Below are 23,506 nucleotides of genomic sequence, written 5' to 3'. Positions count from 1 at the left end.
AAAAAGGGGGTTGGGGGAAGGAAACAAATCAAAAAGCAAAAAAAAAAAAAAAAAAAAAGAAAAGAAAAGAAAAAAAAAAAAAAGAACCACGGGGGAGTATCTTCTGATTCTGTGTACTTTAAGTCCCTTGGCTTCTCCTGGAAGTTGTCCCTCAGTCTAGCTGGTGTTCTGGGGGAGGGGCCTGTTGTGCTGATTTTCAGGTGTTAGCACTTGGGGGAGCTGCTCTGCCCCAGCCTGGTGCAGGGCTCAGTGGGGGTTGTTTACCCCGTGAGGCCGCAGGAGGAACAGCCCCAGTGGCGGGGCAGCTCTGCAGCCCTGGATTCAGCTCCGGCAGGAACTCCGTCTGCAGGGCCTGGAGGCTCCGGGGCGGGGCCGCTGATCTGCTCAGCTGGGGCAGGAGCGTCCTCACTGTCCTGGGCCCTCCCGGCCTCTGCCTGTCCCGAGGAGGCCGGATCCTGGGCTGTGTCCCGGAGCCCTGTGCTCCCGGGCCGCGCAGCCCCCTCCGGGGAGCCGCCGTCCGAGCCTCCCCGAGCTGCTCCTGGAACCGGGCAGCCCCCTCCGCACGGAGCCTCTTCCTCTGCCCGAGCCCCTCCGAGCTGCTCCCGGGGCCGCGCAGCCCCCTCTTCGGAGCCGCCGCCCGAGCCCCCCCCCCCCCGGCTGCTCCCGCCCCGCAGCCCCCTCCGCGGAGCTGACCCCGAGCCCCCCAGCTGCTCCCGCCCCGCAGCCCCCTCCGCGGAGCCGCCCCCGAGCCCCCCCGAGCTGCTCCCGCCCCGCAGCCCCCTCCGTGGAGCAGCCCCCGAGCCCCCCGAGCTGCTCCCGCCCCGCAGCCCCCTCCGCGGAGCCGTCCCCGAGCCCCCCCGAGCTGCTCCGGGTCCCGCCGTGCGCGCTGCAGCCCTTAGGGAGCTCGGCCGCGGGGTGTGGGGCTCTCCCGGGGCGCAGGTGTCTGTTAGTGTCCCCGGGAGCCCGAGGGCATCCCCGCCCTCCTGGGTCCTGCTCCAGCTCCCCGCGAGCCCCTTTCCCCCGGGAAGGTCGGTGCAGCTCCTGCTCCTCCGGGACGGGGCTCTCCTGTCCTGGGGACACTCGCCCCGGCCTCAGCCCGGCTCCTCGCGGGCCCCTCCCCCTTGGAGGCCTTTGTGTCTTTATTTCTTTTTCCCCGTCTTCCTACCTTGATAGAAGCGCGAACTCTTCTCACTGTAGCATTCCAGGTGTTCTCTCTTTAATTCTCACGCCGAATTCATAGATTTTCAGGATAATTTGAAGGTTTTCTAGGTAATTTGGTGGAGACAGGTGATTTGGGGACCCTACTCTTCCAACATCTTGCCCCTCCCCCAATGCTTTACATTTAAAAGTACAATGTTTCATATTTAGAAGTTTAGTTTAAAAAGAAATAGAAAATAGCTTATTAGATGAATTCCTCAATATACCAGTTTTTGCAATACTCATTTTTAGTTATTCTATCACTTTCTACCTTGCCTTTGAGAACACAAAAGAGATAAATGTGATTGCACTGCATAGAGACACTGCGTGACTATCTCAGATATAGTGATATAATCCCCCTTCTGGCTATTTTTATGTAGTCTGGTATTACAAAATGTGAAAATCTTTGGATATCCAGTCACCTAGTTTTCTTATATTAGTCGTTATTATATTTTTTATTTTATTTCTTCCTAAAATTGAGACATAATGGACATATATTAGTTTCAAGTATACAACATAATGATATTTTATATATTGCAAAATAGTCACTACAATAAGTCATCATATATAGTAACAAAATTTTGTGTGTGTCTGTGAGTGTGTGTATGATGAGAACTTTTAAGATTTATTCTCTTAGTATTATTCAAACATACAATAATATAGTATCATTAACTATAGCCACCATGTGGCACATTAATTCTTTATTAATTCTAGTATAATAGCAATAAGAGTAATAATGAGTAAGGTCCAAACAGTGAAAAGATGCTCAACATCACTCATCATCAGGGAAATATAAATCAAAACCATGATGAGATACCACCTCATACCTGTCAGAATGGCTAAAATTAACAACACAGAAAACAACAGATATTGGTGAAGTTGTAGAGAAATGGGAACCCTCTTGCATTGCTGGGAGGAATGCAAACTGGTGCTCTTGCTCTGTAAAACAGGAAGGAAGTTTCCTCAGAAAGTTAAAAACAGAACTACCTATGCCCTGGCAATTGCACTACTAGGTATTTACCCAAAGGATACAAAAATGCTGATTTGAAGGACACATACATTCTCAGGTTTACTATCAACAATAGCCAAACTATGGAAAGAGCTCGAGTCCATTAACTGATTAATGGATAAAGAAAGTGTTGTATATATATATATATATATATATATATATATATATATACACAAGAATATTACTCAGCCATCAAAAAGAATGAAATCTTGTCATTTGTAACAACATGGATAGAACTGGAGTGTATTATGCTAAGTGAAATAAATCAGTCAGAGAAAGACAAATGCCATATGATTTCACTCGTATGTGAAAAATAGGAACAAAATATATAAACATATGGAGAGGGAAAAGAAAGAGAGGAAAGCAAAACATAAGAGGCTCTTAATGATGGAGAACAAACAGAGTTGATAGAGGGGAGGTGGGAGGGCTAAATGGGTGATGGGTACTAGGGAGAGCACTTGTTATGATGAGCACTGGTGTCATATGTAAGTGATAAATCATTGACTTCCATCTCTGAAACCAATATTACAATATATGTTAAGTAATCAGAATTTAAGAAAAAAACAGGAAGAAAAAAACCCCTACAACTTCCTTTACAGCTACAGTTTTGGGAGGCATATTAAAATAAGATGCCTAGAATTTGCCACAGAAATTCTGATATAATTAGTCTCAATGTGGTCTGGGCACTGGAATTTTAAAATAAAGGATGCAGTCAGTGTTGTCAGCCAATGGGTTAGATGCACCAAGGGTAAGTAGCTTTCCCATAGCCCAGAAACCACAGCAAGAGTTAAAACTAGAAGGGGGCTAGTGAATGGGAACTGGGGCCATGAAGGCAATGAATCCACTACTGAAAGCACCACAAGAGGCTAGGATACAAAGAGGAATACTTTGCCTTCTTCCTTTCTTTCCATCCTCAAATATTCTACCAGTGGAACCTAATGACTTAAACAATCTGGAAACCAGAAAGCAAGGGAGCATGGGAAATGTAGTTTCCTATAGCAATGAGGAAAGGAAGTAAAAACATTTGAGATTAAAAAAAAAAAATTGATCACTAGCCAGAATTGAATATATTATTTGAAATTGGCTTCTGATTTATTCTGCTTTTGATATCAATTATTTTAGTACTCTGGTTCCATTAAATGGTTAAAAATAATACCTTTCAATTTTGTATTTATATATGCATAAAGACTTATAATGTAAAAATAACGTCTAAATGTAATCAATTCACACATTTCCCTTTTCTTTCTTTTCTTTTCCTGTACATTTTATTCCTGAAGAAACATTTATCATGTTTTTATATTCAATCAACTAAAAAGATTTAAATAATATGAGTATTTATCACGTCACATAACAGGGAGACCAAAAACGGGCAGATTCTAGGGTTAACTTGTTTCATTGATATTTTCTTCCCATCCTCCTCCTCTGCTCTTATTTTACCAGTGATGTCACTTTCTCCTCTAATTGTTACAACATCAACATGGCTGCAGCAGTTTCTGGTGTCACATCAACAAACAATTCCTGAAAAAAGGTGAGCACTTCCTCCCATGAACCTCTTCTTAACAGAGAAGAAAATAATTTCAAAAAGTGCCATCTTAAATTTCCCTTTATTATCTGAGATTGGGTCATGTGCCTCGACTTTAGCCATAATGGTTGGTGAGAAAATTAGTATACAGCAGTTTCAGCTACTAAATTGAAGAATGAAATGTTGAGCGGACAACAAAGAGAATGGACTACGCTATCTTTAGTTTCCACCACATCTCCATTCAAACCTCTCCAAGGCCAACTCCAACATAATCCATGTTAGCAATCTAGATAACTCCCTTCAATAAATGTGTTTCTCTATTAGTCATATGCTCCTATACTGAAACACACACACACACACACACACACACACACACACTTATACACATAAGTTGATACTCTCATTTAACACAATTTAGTGGAAATTCTCCCAGGGTGACTGGTAGAGCTCTAATCCATTCCCTTTAATAATGTGACTTAAAGTTATTAGATAATAAATTGTTATTCAACATAATATTTGATCTGATTGACTTGACATAATACTATTCAATTATTACCTTTACCTAACTTCTTTTTTTCCAATATAAACAATGCTGTAATAAATATGTATAGGAAACTACATAATATAGATATACATATACATATATATATACACATACATGGTTTATACATGTATATAAAAATATATATATATCTTTATACATGGTTTATTCCTAAGCACAGATTTATCAAAAGAGATTGCTTGGTCAAAGAGTATGTTTGCATGGTTTACAGATGGTAGCTACACTGATGATGAGTATAGCATAATGTATAAACTTATCAGATCAGTAGATTTATACCTGAAACTAAAGTAACATTGCATCAGTTATACTCAAATGAAAAAGAAAATTAAATAATTAGGAAAAAAAGGCATATGATTTGATTATTTATAGATATTGTTACGTGTCTTTATTTTTTTATATTTCTGTCACTGATAAAAGTTCCTGGCAGAATTAGAATCTAATGTTTTTCTAAATTTTTATAAATTTTGTTTAATTAATGTGCTAAATATTGGTAAAGTTGAGCATCTTTTTTTGCATTCACTGACAATATCTATAAATGTTGAACACACATGTGTTTAGCATTATAAATATTTTCCTAAATTCTATGGTATCTCTGATGACTTTTTTTTTAAGATATATTTATGATAGACACAGAGAGAGAGAGAGAGAGAGAGAGAGGCAGAGACACAGGAGGAGGGAGAAGCAGGCTCCATGCCGGGAGCTTGACATGGGACTCGATCCAGGGACTCCAGGATCGCGCCCTGGGCCAAAGGCAGGCGCCAAACTGCTGAGCCTCCCAGGGATCCCTCTGGTGATTTTCTTTAAAGTATATTTTATGATGCAAACATGCAATTATATATTTTAATATAAATATGTTTGTCTCTCATAATATCTGGGATCCTAATCTTAGTTGAAAAGGTTTCCTCTCCTATATTGTAAGAGCAATCTCCTCAATTTCCTGGTAAATGTTCTTGTTTTTTTTGTTTTTTTTTTTTAACATTTTAGTTTTACTCATTAGTACTATATCTTATGTTATGTGACATATGTCTTTCAGATAGACAATCAAATGTATCAACACAATTATTCAATGATTCATATTTTTCTTACTGAAGTGGACATTCACATATTTTATTTATTAAATAAACATTTAGATTGTAGAATTTATTCCCAAAAATAACTATTCAGATTCACCAATCTCTTTGGCAATTTCCAGACTGTGGCCATAACTTTATTTTCAGCTCCTATATATCACTTTTAAATTTAAAAATAAAAATCGGAAAAAAAAATAAAATAAAAAAAATAAAAATAAAAATAAAAATCGGGTCAGCCCGTATGGCTCAGCGGTTTAGCGCCACCTTTAGTCCAGGTCCTGATCCTGGAGACCAGGAATCGAGTCCCACGAGGGGCTCCCTGCATAGAGCCTGCTTCTCCCTCTGCCTGTGTCTCTGCCTCTCATGAATAAATAAATACAATCTTAAAAAACAACAATAACAACAACAACAACACCACCAGTTATAGGCCTCACCCTAGATCAGCTAAATCAGAATCTTTGTGGGGAGGGGGACGAACGATTCAAAATAAGATTGCAGTCCAGATACAGTTTTCACCAGTAACATGTTCTAGTTACCTAAAGTTGAAACCTTTAAAATAGTATCACTTTCTTACTTTTCTCTTTAAATCTGTCTTTTCAACTGAGAACTGAGACTTTTGAAAAAATTGTCATTTATTCACCATTCCTATTCATAAATACTCTGTTACTCTGTATTTAATTTAAAGAGATAATGCTAATATGTTACCACGTTTTTTGTTCTTAGACTTTTTTTTTTTTTTTTTTTTTTTTTTGCATTTAACCTCTTTGAAATTGGAATGAATCTTACAATTGATGATATATGTCATGGTTTAAATGGAAAGAGTTATTCTTTCTTAGGATTAATTACACAAAATAATAATGTGTCTTACGCTAAGTACTTTTTAGCTTTGATTTAACAAATTATAGTATTAGAATTTCGCATGTACTATTTGCCTTCCATGTCAAGATATCTCATTTGGTACTCATGTTCCATTTATTCAATTACTCTATTATTTGAAGTCAAATATATTTGTGTGTGTGTGTGTGTGTGAAATATGACAGATATAGAAATATGACCATCTGTCTTGCCAGCGCCATCCATCAGACCTGAGTGAGCCCCAGTGAGTCAATGAAGGAAAGCTAAAAATCTCCTAAGTGACTCCAGTCTTTCACAATTAGAATAAATACAAACCCAGTAAAATAAAACTAGGGATACACACACAAAAAAAAACCCCACTTGAAATAGAGTAATGATAACAGTAATATCACTTGGGAAGGTATAGAACTCTGATGGTCAGGCCTTCCAGCACCTGCTGCCTTCCATCTTTTTTTTTTTTTTTTTTTTTTTTTTTAAGATTTGGTTTATTTATCCACAAGAGACACACGGTGGGGGGGCGGGGGGCGTTGCAGAGACACAGGCAGAGGGACAAGCAGGTTCCATGCAGGGAGCCTGACATGGGACTTGATCCTGGGTCTCCAGGATCACCACCTGGGTTGAAGGCGGCGCTAAACCGCTGAGCCACCCAGACTGCTCTGCTTTCCATCTTTTAATTCTTGGATCAGCACACTGACTAGACCATTACACTGGCATAAAATCATCAGAACCCAAATTCTCCAATACGTAAGGCTGCCTAAAGACTAAAATCACCAGAACCCAAGTTCTCTGATACGTGAGGCTGCCTAAGGACCCTTGAAGTCCTTTGAATCAGGAATGAAAAATGGATTGAAGGGAGAAGTGGAGGTAGAGAAAAGCACGACTAGGTTACCATGTTCCCAGAATTCTGTCTTAGCCTGATCTTTTGAAGCAACACCTATTAAGTACTTAAATTTTTTCTGGCATAGGTAAATTCCTTAATAAAATTAGTTTTCTAGTGGGAAACTAGACAGACTCTGGAGTAAGTCTTCTATGTTCATTTCCTGCCTCTCCAAATAACGGTTGTTTGACACTGGGACAGTTCTGCTTATTATTTCAATATTTGCAAATTGGAGAAAATAATAGTACCTATCTATGGAGTTGTTATGAAAATTAGACATACAAATGTATACACACACAAATCAGTTTCTGTAAAATATTCAGGACTGTGAAAATATTACTGTTATTACCAAGTTATTCTCAATACATACATAGTAATTATAGGTAGTACCATTTCGTTGTTGTTGTTATTGTTGTTGCTGTGGTTCCAATAAGAAAACTGAGTATCAGGGAGATGATGTAACTAGTCCAAGTTTAAATAATTATATCAGGGCAGCCTTGGTGGCCTAGCAGTTTAGCACCTGCCTTCGGCCCAGGGCGTGATCCTGGGGACCCGGAATCGAGTTCCACATCGGGCTCCCTGCATGGAGCCTGCTTCTCCCTCTGCCTGTGTCTCTGCCTCTCTCTCCATCTATGTCTCTCATGAATAAATAAACAAAATCTTTAAAAATAAATAAATAAATAATTATATCATGTAAAGCCTAAGTTTGAAACCAGAATATTGGAATCTACAACCTTTGGTCATGAATTTAAGCTATAAAACAATCCCCTGTCATTTGCTATACACTAAAATAATTCACTTAAACATTTGGTCAAATTACATTTTGGTATAGGAGTGAACACATTTCACAGGAAGAAATATGTGGAAAATATAATGTATTTGTTGTTACTTTAAATATTTAAGAAACAGACAGAACAAAATAATCTGAGAGACCTTCATAACACAAATTAAAGTTTTAGTTCCTCTTCTACCTTCACATGTGAGACTCCAAACATTTGCTTCATCAGTATTGACTAACCTTCAGCTGAATTTGTGACTCACTTTCCATAGTATTTCTTGCAAAATCAATTGGAACCTTTTTTGGCTTTCCCCTTGACTATGATGCCGAATTCATAAAACTTATTTTTTTTTTCAAAGAAATTGAACTAAGGCCATTGCCCTAAAATTCCTTGAAATTGCTTTACTTAATTTGAGAAAGTATAAAAGTGGTTGTTTTCCATATCTTCTCTGATCTTACAGCTTGAATTGTTCTCAATGCCTTTATCCAGCTCTAATCCACATATTGTTCTTGATGAAGAAAAGTAAAAATTGTACCATGACTACACCTTATATATTTAGTCTTTTAGGGAAAATTCCCTATATAAAAATAATCATCCACTGGTCCTACTTACTGATATGTAGGTAGATATGTAAAAAGTATTCTGAACATATTAAAGAGGATGCATATTAAAATATTCATGTCTTTGGAAAATTATTTAGCTATACTACATTTATAAATGTTTGCCAACTAAAACAAAACATTGGTAGGGCTAGATGGGAAAATAATGGAAGAAAAGCACTAAAGCACTCTTGTAGCATGAAAAAAGTATATGAAAAAACTTACTATAGTGCAGCCCAGGTGGCTTAGTGGTTTAGCACCTCCTTCAGCCCATGGCCTGATCCTGGAGACCCAGGTTTGAGTCCCACATCAGGCTCCCTGCATGGAGCCTGCTTCTCCTTCTGCCTGCATCTTTGCCTCTCTCTCTCTCTCTCTCTCTGTGTGTCTCATGAAGAAAAAACTTACTATGTAACTACTTGGTAAATCTAATTTTCCCACCCATATATTTGTTAAATCATATGATGAATTTATTTATGGAGCATTTATTATTAAGCACTCCAAAGTTTATTTATAACTATAAATATTTTTAAAATTACATAATAGATTTTCCATAGTAAATGAGAATAACTTTATATAAAATGAATATGGCCAAAAATTTGTTTAAAATGAGAATGAACTTTAACAATTTTGATCAATTAAGAACTCACGCTCATTATTTTAAAATCCAGAGGTTATTTTTCAACTAAAATTTTTGCTTTTTGTTTTTATTCTACCATTGAAGCTTAACTGAAAACATGTTCCTAGATCTACTCATCAGATACACATTCAGAGGTCACAGCAATGAATTTATAAAGTAAGAATGAAAGAGAAGTAGAATTCTAAGTAGAATTTAGTAGTAAATTTGAGGGCAAATAGAATAGAAAATGAGTATGTAATAGAAATCATGTTTCTCTGCTACCAATAAGGAAGTGTTAAAAAAAAAATCCTGAGAGTAAAAAAATCCAAAAAGTGTCAATTATTTTTCTAGGAAACTTTTCTTTTTAGATTTAACCATCAATCTGTCATTAAAGCTATGCTTATATCATTTTTATTTATTCTATTGTCTTGTCATATGACTATTAAATGTCTTTTAAAAACAAGTAATTATTCTAGAAATATAATCACTTTTATTTGCTAATGATTTTAATAGAAAAATAACATATAGCCTGAGCATCACATTAAAAATTATAATTTTCATTCCTTTTAGTTCAGGTTTCTGGAAGTCTTTTCTAAGGCTGGGCATATATGAGAATGTTGATTTTACTTGAATACTAAAATTGATAAAGTATTGGAGCTCCCGGGTGGCTCAGTCTGTCAAGCCTCAGACTTTGGCTCAGATCATGATCTCAGGGTACTGGAATCCAGCCCTGAATTGGGCTCCACACTCAACATGGAGTCTGTTTCTCCCTCTCCCTGTCCCCCTTCCTCACTTGTGCACTCATGCTTTATCTCTCTCAAATAAATAAAATCTTTATAAATAAATAAATAAATAAATAAATAAATAAATAAATAAATAAATAAATAATTTTGCTATAGTATCAACAAAATAAAATTCATGTTTTATTCTTTGGTGAAAAAGTTGTCTCCATTTTAAGTCTAAATATGTGCTAGTCTCAATCAGAGAAAATCAGCAAATACACATTAATATACTTTCAGGACAAATTAGATTAAGTATACTACAATGAGTGTTTCCATAATGCTGATCGGCTTGTATATAAATGGTGAACAAGGAACAAAGTTAAGGTAATGCAAATATCATTTTGGATCACATACTGCTCATCCCCATTCATTAGTATTTGGTACCACCATGTAGCAATGAAGAAATGAAGAAGACCATACCATATACACATAGGACATTCACGTCATGCTCTTCCTAGAAGTTCTGTTTGGCCTCCTTGGACTTCAGAATGTTTATTCTGAAGATTTTGGTCCTCTTTGAATATTTTGCCTTGGTTTCCACAACTCAGCAGCCTACATTCTTCATGATAGCTTCTTATCTTTTTAAACGTGTAAGTTTTATGTTTACTGAATATTTTTGTGTCCACTAGAAAGTTAACATGTTTTAACTATGCTAGTATTTGTTTTAGGATAATTATTGTTTTTCTTAATGTTATGGTTATATAATCACATAGTTTTTGAGTGAAGTGCTCCAAACCCATTTTAGGCATTAGCCCTGATATTTTTAGACTAAATTTGCAGAACACAAAATTTTTCAGTAATTTTGTTGTACATTGAGTTGTAGCAGAAATGCCTGTATCAGACATTATAGGATATATGAGGAGGAGTAATTGTGACTCTACTTTCAACATTAAGTGCTTCTTTGTAACTTTTTTAGTGAAGCCACTATATTGTATAGTGTATATAGTATTATATAGTATATATTATACATACACATTGTATTGTATAGTACATGTAGCCTACAAAATATATACATACAATATGTATGTATTGTATAGATAATCCTATAGTACACTTTTCATGTAGTTTATCACATAAGATTATGGAGGAATTAAATTTACATGCTTGTTTATAAAATGTTAACATAATAATTTTAGTTAGTCAAGAGCTTTTTAGGTTTTATTTGTTCATTCACCCAACAAATATTTATTGAGTCCTATTTCAATATAGTACTTCATATGATTGCCTTTCCAGAAGAGCATAGTCAGCTTCTGTTTGTGGATTATGGAGTCTGTTTCCTGTAATGTGGCTATCAGAAGACCCGGTCTCTCTCTTTTACACATTAACATGTAATCTTAGGATCTAATTCCAACCACAGTACTTCATATCCAAGTTCTAATAATATTTAAGACAAACACATATTTGGCTAATTAGGTCTTACAGAATATTCTGACAAGGTCAGAACTTGTATGAACAATTCTAATTTTGTCTTATCTCCAGGATATTCCTGTAGAAGAATATGCTATTTAAAACAATCTTAGGGGAGGAGTTAAAGGCAGAGAAGTAGGGAGACCCTGGGCTTTCCTTGTTCGTGAACACAGCTGTATTCTGTGTTAATTTGGAACACCCAGGAAATCATTCTGTGGATTGGGAGAAGGATCTCCATGGTTGGAAGAAGACAGTGTAGCAGGTATGAGGCACATGGAAGTGAATTGGCAGGGGAGAAAAAACTGCGGGGCCACAGAGGGAAGAGAGACATATTTTCATGGAAAAAAAAGGGGAGAAAGAGATAGTTGTTGAAAGAGTGTGGCATCAGGTTCGCACAAGAAAAAATAACCTCTCTGGACCATCGACTGGGGAGCTGGGAGTACTGAGTGTTCAAGCTTTTTTGCAAAGAGCATGTGCAGTGCAAAACAGGTTTTGGAAGTATAGAACTTTGCCAAATTGGCATTGTGGCATGTGATCCTGGGGAGGAGGTTGCTGACAGAGGATCACACAACATGGTATAGGGATCTTCTGGATAGCACTGGGAGAGAACATTCCTCTTTGGAAGATGGTATATATTGCCTCTATAAGGACAAATACCCTTTAGGCACCAGCAAATATCCTTTCATTGGCAGGGTACAGAGGCATGGGCAGAGGGTGGATAACCTGATTGCTGCTTTTTGCTGTGCTACACCATAGATTCTGCACACCATGCAGACTGTACACCATGAGACTATTTATCTAGGACAAAGGACACCAGATACAGCTGGTGGGGAAGCTCTACTTCAGAGGAGGGAGTAGATTCACATGGTTTGGGGGTCCTTTAAAATTTGGAGTTTTGAATCCCAGCGCACACCAAAATTAAAATGCAGGGTATGTGTCGTACAGAGCAGGCTGATGGTCCCTGCTATTCTGTGAGAGCTTCCTAAACAGCAGGGGTGTGAGATTCCCCTGTCAGGATGAGAATAGGGTAGTGTAGTTTTCTTCCTTGCCACCATCTTGATGGGACTTCAAAGGCCAACTTAAGGGCCCTCAGTGGAAGCAGGAGCCCCTTATGCCAAACTCTGCATCCCTGTGCCTGGCCAAGTGCATATTTACTAGAGTAGGCCTGACTCTGAATTACCACAGTGGGTCTCTCCTCCAGAAGAAGAGCAGAGGCAGTACCCCATGTGTATTAAGTCTACTGATCACAGAGTGCTTCAAAGTGTCACTTGCAGTTCTGGTCTACATAGGAGCATGCTTTATTTTTTCCTCCCTCCCTTTTCTTTAGAATCAGACTTATAGTTTTTGTTTTTAATTTCCTTTATCTTTCTTTTGGATCAGGTTTTTCTTTTCTTTGTTTTTCCTTCAGAATCAGGCTTATAGTTTTTGATTCCCTACTTGTTTTTTTCTCATTCCTTTTCCTTATTTTAATGAATAAATCAAAGCATACCTAGTTAAACATCCAAACAGTACCTCATGCAAGAACGAAGGAACTCTGCAGAAGACTGAATAGTAGGAAAGATCAGCCCAAATGCAACAGTACACTGCACACAGCATACACCAGAAACACTTCCTAAAGTGCCAACCCCTAGACATTTGTATGACTACTTTTTAATATAGCATTATTCTCAGGTGCAGGAAACATAGTAAGCTTTGAAAACACACAAAAGACAGAAACTTAGCCAAATGACAAGATGGAGAAATTCTCCTCAAAAGAATGGTCAAGAAGAAATCACAGCCAGGGATTTATTCAAACAGATATAAGCAATATTCTGAACAAAATTTAGAACAGCAGTCATAAGTTGAACATGAAAAAGCATATAAGATGCTGGAGAAACCCTTATGGCAGAGAAAAAAACACCTAAAAAGTAGTTAGGCTGAAATAAAAAATGCTATAACTGAGATGCAAAACCAATTGGATGTAATCACAATGAGAAGGAAGAAGAAGAGGAAAAAATTGGTGATATAGAAGACTAAACTATGGAAAATAATAAAGCTAAAAAGAAGAGGGAAAGAAAACTATTATATCAGGAAGGTAGACTTAGGGAACTAAGTGATTTCAGAAAGTGAAATAATATCCATATCATAGGTGTCCCAGAAGAAGAAGAGCGGGAAAGAGGGGCATAAGGTTTATTTGAACAAATTATAGCTGAGAACTTCCCTAATCTGGAGAAGGAAACAGTCATTCAAGTCTAAGAGGCACAGAGAACTCCTCTCAAAATCAACAAAAATAGGTCAACAGCATGCCATATCATAGTGAAACTTGCAAAATACAAAGATAAAGAGAATTCTGAAAGCAACTAGGGACAAAAGGTCCTTAACCTATAAAGGTCATAAAGAGTTCCCAAGACAAGCAAAAACTAGACAGATTGTGATGACTAAACCAGTTTTTCAAAAGATATTAAAGGGGACCCTCTGAGCAGGAATGAGAAACCAAAAACCTTCTGCACAGCAAAGGAACAGTCAATAAAACCAAAGACAACCAACAGAATGGGAGAAAATATTTGCAGATATAAATTTGTAAATATAAAATCTTAGTATCTAAAATCTATAAAGAACTTATCAAACTCAAAAGCTCCCAAACAAATGATCTATTTAAGAAACGGCATGAACAAATATTTCCAAAGAAGATATCCAGCTGGCTCACAGACACATGCAAAGATGTTCAGCACCACTCAGCATCAGGGAAATACAAATCAAAACTACAATGAAATATCACCTCATACCAGTCAGAATGGCTAAAATTAATAAGACAGGAAACAACAGTTGTTGGTGAGGATGCAGAAAAAGGGGAACTCTCTTAAACTGTTGATGCAAATGCAAGTTAGTGCAGCCACTCTGGAAAACAGTGGCTGGGAACAATGAAGGTTCCCAAAAAAAGTTGAAAATTGAGCTACTTTGTGAATCAGCATTTGCACTTCTATTTACCCCCAAAATACAAATGTAGTGATTTGAAGAGACAGCTGTACCCCAATGTTTATAGCAGTAATCTTCACAATAGCCAAACTATGGAAAGAGCCCAGATATCCATCAATAGATGGATGAGTAAAGATGTGATATATAAAATGGAATATTACTCAGTCATCAAAAAATGAAATCTTCCCATTTGCAACAATGTGGATGAAACCAGAGTATTATCTTAAGTCGAATAAGTCAATCAGAGAAAGACAAATACCATATGATCTCACTCATATGTAGAATTTAAGAAACAAAACAGGATCATGAGGAAGAGAGAGAAAAATAAAACCAGATTAAATTAGAAAGGGAGACAAACCATAAGAGACTCCTAATCAAAGAAACAAACAGGGTTTCTGGAGGGGAAGGGAGTGGGAAGGTGGGGTAACTGAATGATGGACCGTAAAGAGGGCATGTGATGTAATGAGCAGTTGGTATTATAGAAGACTGATGAATCACTGATCTCTACCTCTGAAACCAGTAATACACTATATATTAATTATATGAATTTAAATTTAAAAAAAAAACAACAACCAAACAAACAAAAAAGATTGTATGAGAAAACTCACCATTCTTCCTGTACTCAGGAAATGATGTAGCAGATTTGGTCGTTAGGAATGTTGCCAAGCTACGATCCTGAAAGTAGTTGTCTCAACTTGCAACTATTGAGAAGACTGCATTGTTTTCCTCCTATTATTACCTTTGTGTGGTTACTATGTAAGCAGATTTTCTGACTTGAAATTATACCAGCATTCCTGGAATAAGGTGTATTTGTCTGTGATGTATTGTTTTTAGAATATTACTTTGATATTTATTTTTTTCTTTTTCTTTTTTTTACTTTGATATTTAATACAGTCTTTTTTTGAGAATTATGGTAAAATAATGGAAAACATAAAACTGTTCTTGGATTTATAATAGATATTGGCCAATAATATCATTTTTCATGTCAAAAAAATATTAGGACATAAATAAATAAAATTACTATTAAAGAAGAGTCAATACCTATTGTTCTCAAACTGTTCCAAAAAATAGAAGTGGAAGGAAAACTCCCAAACTCATTCTATGAGGACAGAATTACTTTGATTCCAAAACCAAAGATCCCACTAAAAAGGAGAAGTATAGGCCAATATCCCTGATGAACATGGATGCAAAAATTCTCAAAAAGAAGCTAGCTAATTGAATCCAACAGTACATTAAAAGAATCATTCACCACAATCAAGTGGAATTTATTACTGTGCTGCAGAGGTGGTTCAATAACTGCAAATCAATCAATGTGATATTCCACATTAATAAACAAAAGGACAAGAATCATATGATCCTCTCAATAGATGGAGAAAAAGCATTTGACAAAATACAGCATCATTTCTTGATAAAAACTCAAAGAAAGTAGAGACAGAAGGAACATACTTCAATATCATAAAAGCCATATATGAAAAACCCACAGTGAATATCATACTAAACAAGGAAAAACTAAAAGCTTTTCTCTAAGATCAGGAACATGAGAAGTATGTTTACTCTTACCTCTGTTGTTCAATATAGTCGAAGTCCTAGCTTCAGGATTTAAACAACAAAAAGAGATAAAAGGCATCCAAATCAGTAACGAAGAAGTCAAACTTTTACTCTTCAGAGACAACATGATACTCTATATAGAAAACCCAAAAGACTCCACCAAAAAATTGTCAGAATTGATACACAAATTCAACAAATTTACAGTATATAAATTCAGCGTACATGTATCTGTTGCATTTCCATATACCAATAATGAAGCAGTAGAAAGAGAAATCAAAGAATCGGTTCCATTTATAATTGCACTAAAAACATAAAATACTTAGAAATAAACTTAACCAAAGAGGTAAGAAACCTGTACTCTGAAAATTCTAGAACACTTGTGAAAGAAATTGAGTAACACACAAAGAAAAGAAAAAACATTCCATGTTCATTGATTGGAAAAACATCTACTGTTAAAATGTCTACCCTATCCAAAGCAATCGACATATTCAATGCAATACTTATCGAATTACCACAAGCATCTTTCACACATCTAGAACAAAAGATTTTACAATTTGTATGGAACCACAAAAGACCCCAACTATTCAAAGCAATCCAGAAAAAGAAAACCAAAACTAGAGGCATCATAATTCTGGACTCAACTGTATAACAAAGCTGTAGTGATCAATACAGTGTGGTACTAGCACAAATACAGACACACAGATCAATGGAACAGAATAGAGAATACAGAAATGGACTCACAACTATATGGTCAACTAATATTCAACAAAATAGGAAAGAATAACCAATGGAAAAAAAGACAGTCTCTTCAACAAATGGTGTTGGAAAAACTGGACAACAATATGTGGAAGAATGAAAATGGACCGCTTTCTTACACCATTACAAAAATAAATTAAAAGTGGGTGAAATACCTAAATGTGATATAGGAAACCATCAAAATCCTAGAGGAGAACACAGGCAGCAATCTCTTTGACTTCGTCTGTAGTATTTTCTTACTAGATATGTCTCTGGAGGCAAGGGAAACAAAAGCAAAACTGTACTACTGGAACTTCAACATGATTAAAAGCTTCTGCACAATGAAACTAAAAGACTACCTTTGGAATGGGAGAAGATATTTGCAAATGACATTGGATAAAGCACTATTATGCAAAATTATAAAAACTTACTAAATTGAACACCCCAAAAATAAGAAATCCAGTTAAGAAGCAGGCAGAAGACATGAACATACATTTCTCCAAATAGGACATACAAAAGGCTAGCAGACACATGAAAAAATGCTCAACATCACTCATCATCAGGGAAATACAAATTGACACCACAATGAGACACTGTTCACACAGTATGAGTGGCTAGAATTAACAACTCAGGAAACACTTGATGTTGGGGAGAAAGCAGAACTCTCTTACACTGTTGGTGGGAATGCAAAGTGATTCCACCACTCTGGAAACAGGAAGGGAGTTCCCCCAAAAATTAAAATTAGAACTACCCCATGATCCAGCAATTGCACTACTCGGTATTAACCCAAAGGATACAAAAGTACTGATTCAAAAGGGCCTATGCACCCCAATGTTTATAACAGCAGAGTCAATATTGAGCCTAAGTGGCCATCGACTGATGAATGGACAAAGAACAGGTGGGTATATATACACAAGGGAATATTAGTCATCAAAAAGCATGAAATCTTGCTATTTGCAATGACATAGATGGAGCTAGATTTTACTATGCTAAGAGAAAAAACTCAATCAGAGAAAGATATGACTCAACTCACATGTGGATTTTAAGAAACAAAACATGAACTTAGAAAAGGGCAAATATAAAATAAGATAAAAACAGAGAGGGAGATAAACCTTAAGAGACTCTTAACTATAGGAAACAAACTAAGGGTTGCTGGAAGGAGGTGGGTGGGGGGATGGGATAAATGGGTTATGGGCAATAAGGAGGGCGTTTTTGGTAATGAGCTTTGCATGTTACATGCAATTTATGAATCACTAATTGTACCCCTGAAAGTAATACTACACACACTGTTAACTAACTTGAATTTAAATAAAATCTTGAAAGAAAAAGAAATAAACAGGACTACATCAAACTGAAAACCTTCTGCACAGGAAGAGAAGAAATAAAATAAATAAAACAAAAAGGCAACCTATGAAATAGAACAAAATACTTGCAAACTACACATTGGATAAGTGGTTAATATCCAAAATATGTTAAGAAACACACAACTCTATAGCAAAAATAAAAATAATCAAGTTTTAAAATAGGAAAAGTCCCTCAATAGACATTTTTTTTTCTAAAAGATATTCAAGTAGCCAATAGTTACATGACAAGATGCTTGACATCAACAATCATTAGGGAATTACAAATCAAAACCACAGTGAGATATTAACTCACACCTGTTAACATAGCTATCATCAAAAAGACAAGAGATGCAGTGCCTGGGTGGCTCAGTTGGTTAAGTGTCTGCCTTTGGCTCAGGTCATGATCCCAGGGTCCTGGGATTGAGGCCTTGGGCTCCCTGCTCAGCAGGGAGTCTGCTTCTCTCTTTCCCTCTGACCCTACCACTCCGCTCGTTGCTTAACTCCCCCCCCCCAAATAAATAAAATCCTTTTAATGCTGGCAAGGATATGGAGAAGAGTGTTTGTGTACTGTTGGTGAGAATGTAGTGCCACAGTGACTATGAAAAACATTATGGACCCTCCCCAAAAAATTAAAGATAGAGCTACCATATGATCTAGCAATTCCACGTCAGGACATATATCCAAATGTAAAGAAATCATTATCCTGAGTAGAAGAAAAAATCTTACAAAAGATCAGACTTGATAATACTTTGTAAGCCTCTGGTAAGTGCTCCATGATTGGAAGAGAATATTTGTATGTCCTTCATATGCCATGACTAGTCAGATACAAATAGGAATAAAGCTTTTCTAATAAAAGTATTTTAATATATGATAGTTGCCTTCAACAAAAAGTTGCCTTCTGTATACTTGGTATTTTTAAGCCAACAAAATTATCCTAAGAGCATAGGGAAGCATACTTATTGGTAGATTGAGCAAATTATTCTTTAACATAAACAGTTTTTCATAATTACCATGCATTAATTTTGTATATCATATCTATAGTTAATAGGTATTTCTCTTATTGAATTGAATTGGGCTTCACAGGTCAATTACTTTTACTTTATTTCAATGCATAGTTACAAAAAAATGATGTATCTGTTATGTTCAAATGGCTGAACTTCACATTTGAATCCTCTAGACTGTTGTGGGAAAACAGTTTTTAAATTGAGCATTTTAAGATTGTCTAACATATTTTAAAATATTGCATTTTTGTAGAGCATCAGAGGAAAGGAAGTAGAACAAATTATCCAGTTACCTAAGATTTCAAGTTCATTTTAGGTTCAATCACTGAAGTCAATTGCATTTGGAATTTTTAGATGTAATTCTTTCCGCAAATTTTAGATCCCAGGTGGTATCAAATATAGTATTATAGATCCAAAGCTTTTTGTTATAGAAGACTTGCAGCATTAATAGGCTGACACTGTTTGGATAACCTCAATCATTCATAAGCCTTTTAAAATACATATATATTTTATCATTCAGAGTCTAATAAACTAGCATAATTCAATTTTTATATTACTTGGCTCTTTGAATCTCTTATCAGAATTCTGACATCCATTAGCCATTGTCTGAATTAGGTGACTGCTCTGGTAAAAAAAATAAGCCATAACAAATTATCTTCTTACAAATATAATATACACAACAGCTGGAGCTTTTCTTGCTCTTATTCTCATTCTGACAAAAGCTACTAGCTGTAGTTTCCCATTTTCTCAATAAGGTGTTTGGCAGGTTTAGAAATCTATGTACTTTACTAAAAGTTTTCTATGATGCAAAGAAATAGAAACCAACAGGTTCTTTTGATTTAAGTTTCTTTCATTTTTTCCCTGTTTTGGCTCATGATAATCAATTATTTATTTTAATGTCTATGTATGATGTTTCTGTGCTTTTGCTTATGCTTCGCTTATTTTACTTTTAGAAAATGTCAATAACAAAATTGCTTAGTGCCAAAAATAACTTTTATGACTTTAAATGACTTCATATAACACAATATAAAGTTCTTAAAAATTCTTAAAACATTAAGACTTGAATAAAGCTGAATTAAACAATATTTGAGTGAAGCAACAGGATAATCTAAGATGAAAATTATTTATCTCTTATTTTAGGATGTAGAGAGTATTCTTAAAACCTCTAGAAGATTAATATATATATATTATATATATATATTTGGTTACATCACTATACACATAATAACTGTTCTCTATCTTTCAGTTAGCACCCTCAAAAAGGGAGCATGATTTCAACACTGTTTATATATTGGATATACCTTCATATGTTTTCTTTCTAAGCAATTCTGTCAAGCAGAAACAAACATGCGTGACCTATTTAAAAATTATCAGGTGTTCACTGTTTGTAGAAATACCAAATTATACAGTAAGTGCAAGTATCATTGCTCCTTCTCCTCCATCTCTCTCTCCCTCCTGTCTTTCTCTCCCTTCCAATGATGATCATGATACAATGATCCATGCCTGGAGGGAGTGTCTCACTGACTTAACTAAGAAACGTTAGATATAATCAAGCCACAGAAGACTTAAGACTGTCATCCCAGCTTTTCTCTGTAATTGATCCCTCTATACACAATTCAGCCTCAGGAAGAAGCATGACATAAGCAGAGGCAAAAGAAATCTGTAAGGATTATCAACTGTGGGAATTAGTGTGCTTTTTTATTTTCTCAAAATTTTCGCCAATTATTAGGGGTGAGAAAGGAGTAAAAATAGATATTTTATTCTTAAATGTATAATGACTAGGAAGGAAAAAAAGATGGAAAATAGTCACACCGAATAGCACAACAGAAACTGAAAAAACTGAATATCAACTTATTACCTTTTACATTTCTCTATCAATGATTACTTCTTTCCTTTTTGAAATTTTTTGTTTTTCATATGATAATTTACCAAGATAATTTATACATTATTCCCTCTGAATTGTTTTATTACAATTACTCTTTATTTATACTATTTTATTATGTATAAAATGTTTCTATTAAAATTTTACATTATTTTTAAGCCTTCACATTTTAGAATAATTTAATTACATATAAATGTTATACGTGTTTGTGTATAGCATTGTAAGTGATATAGTATAGCAGATGACTATACTAACAGAATTGAATCTTGTGATTTTTCTGTTCAGTCATTTTAACTAGAGAATGACAGAGATTCACCTGTTTTTCCAATCTAATTATTCTAGAGCATGGCAGCTGAAAACATATTTCTGAATCTCAAACTTCTTTTAGTTCTTGATTGCATTAATTCTTATATTTATTTGAGTGCTAAGCACTGTGTGAGGTTTTAGGAACACATTAGTGAAAAAATGATGTGACCCCCCCTTCCTTCAAGTTGCTTTAAATATAGTTGTACATTCCATTTCATCTGCTACAAAGTCAAGCTTAGTTCTATGGCCACTGACATAATTGAGTCTATGCTTGGTCCCTCGCAAGAAATGTCCAAGTAACTCCCAGAGAGAAGGAAAAGAAATTAACTTAGCTCTTTTTTCAATTTCATCACCATCTGTTTGTTTTGTCTTCCTTTCACATTCTTGCAGAATGTAGTAACACACACACACACACTATTCATGCTATTGCATATTACAAGTAATTTAACAGCTCTTCAAAATAAGGATTTTATTTCCTTTGTAAGAGACCTAATGATTTCTTTCACCCATAATTTATGGTGACTACTAATAATATTTATTTTTATACATATGTATACAGACATTACAGTATTCCAATATCCCATAAGGCCTACAAACTACTACTATAACTTAAACAATATTTATACAAAAACAAGTTCCTTTGTAATTCACATATTCTTCCTATATTTTTTCAGTTTGCACTGGGCTTTTTTAATTTTTTGTACCCTGTAATGTGCAGGGTACTCTGCACATTGTTAATTTTTTCTCTTAAATCCATAGTTACACATGAGAATCTGGAGCAGATTACCTCTATAAGTTATTAGCTATGTGCCTTTTTCAAAATTACTTCACTTTGATTATTCAATTTCTTCATCTATATCAGGGATAATGATAACACTTATCTTACAGAGTTGTTATGGGAATTAAATCAATTAAACATGTAAAACAGTTATAAGTTTTCCTGGTAAATAGTAAATATTAAGCAAGTGCTAGCAACTTACTATTTTTAAGACCATAACATGTGGCTGCATTATAGTAGGTGTTAGAAATGTTGAAAATAAAATGCTACTCTCTCTTCACTGTAACTATTGAACTTCCAAGATCCAGAACAAAGTGTACATCCTGTTCTATGAAGTTGTTGCTAGCACATCAGAAAAGCTAGCTGCCATTGTTCTTTCACTATCTGCATAGAACATTTTTGTCTTACCTTTGTTGAAATAAGTATCACAACCCAATATTTCAGACTGTGGGATGGAGACTCAGAAAATATGGCTGAAAATACTTGGTTTGTTAAAGTCAAAACTTCAATTTCCTCACATGTTAAATGAAGATAATAACAGTAATTTTTTTCATAAAGTTTATAAAATAAATGGATAAAAGCATGCTTTAAAGTACCAAACGTGTCATGAACATGTATAAACACCAATTATGTCATTATAATGACTGATCTTCTGTCATTTCAAGTCTTTGTCAACCAATAGAATTGTGGTAAATAAAATTGCTGTGAGGAATTAAGTTTCTTAGGAAATTTGAGAAATGTTGGGGAGTACTTGACCTACCACAGTTTTAGCCAGTTTTACCAAGAGTCAATTTTTCTGAAAGATTCCAGGTGGTATACAAATTATACAAGTTGAAATAGATTGCACTGTGTCTTGGCATCCTGTGGTATGTCATAAAACAAATCAAGTTACAAATAGTGAACAATAAGAGTGTTTTTAGCTGTATGGGAAATGTGGGTAAAACCTACCTCCTAAACACCTCAAAGATCTAACTTTTCTTCCTTCCTACCATCCTTCCTTCTTTCCCTTTCTTTTTACTCTCCTTCCTTCCTTCTTTCCCTCCTTTCTTCTCTCCTTTTCTTCCCTTCTTTTTCCTTTCTTCTTGATTTTATTTGTTTCAATATGAACACCTAGAAGACTATGCAGTACATTATATCTTCAAAATAAAGTACTTTGTAGGAGGTAATTTTTAATAACAAGCTATTTTACTTCAAAATACAGAAAATATCAGACCCTATACTCTAATAAGGTTAAATAAAAATTTAAGTTTTTTTTTAAATCCAACTAAATGAGCATGACTTCTCAAATGATTACTGAGTAATAAAGATGGAATATATCTACTATCAATTTTATTACATAAAATGGAATGTGCATTTTCACTTTAATGGTTTAGTATTTTTAAAAATTTAATGGTAATGGCAAGATGGTCATTAAGTTTTTTCACTGCTACTATATGTCTGTTCATCCCATTCCCCAGGCTAAAGAAAATAAATTAATGCCAGTCAGAATGCACAAAATATTTTTTAATTTTCCTTATTTGTCTATGTGTGCTGTAGAGCTCTTTGAAAACAATAAATTACTCTCTTTGTACATCTCTCAGCATTTGAAAAAACTGATACATGGTTTAAGCTCAATCTTTACAAATCTAACTTATATTACCCTGTGTCTCTATCCTGGTTTAATTTTATATGAAAAATTATTCA

At 35.4% G+C, this 23,506-nt stretch overlaps 2 long non-coding RNA genes across 2 annotated transcripts in view; one reads left to right on the top strand and one right to left on the bottom strand.

The window, feature by feature from the left end:
* Positions 1–3,830, top strand: part of LOC140608392 (uncharacterized) — a 115,934-nt gene extending 112,104 nt beyond the window's left edge. The window contains exon 4 of the long non-coding RNA XR_012010410.1: positions 3,647–3,830. This is a non-coding gene — a long non-coding RNA (uncharacterized lncRNA). The remainder of the gene's footprint in view (positions 1–3,646) is intronic.
* LOC140608391 (uncharacterized) overlaps positions 1–23,506 on the bottom strand; it is a 149,976-nt gene that overhangs the window by 6,118 nt on the left and 120,352 nt on the right. The gene's annotated exons all lie outside the window — the stretch shown is intronic.

This window comes from Canis lupus, chromosome 17 (genome assembly GCF_048164855.1).
Source record: "Canis lupus baileyi chromosome 17, mCanLup2.hap1, whole genome shotgun sequence".
NCBI lineage: Eukaryota > Metazoa > Chordata > Mammalia > Carnivora > Canidae > Canis > Canis lupus.
This window is presented reverse-complemented; position numbering and strand designations above follow the sequence as displayed.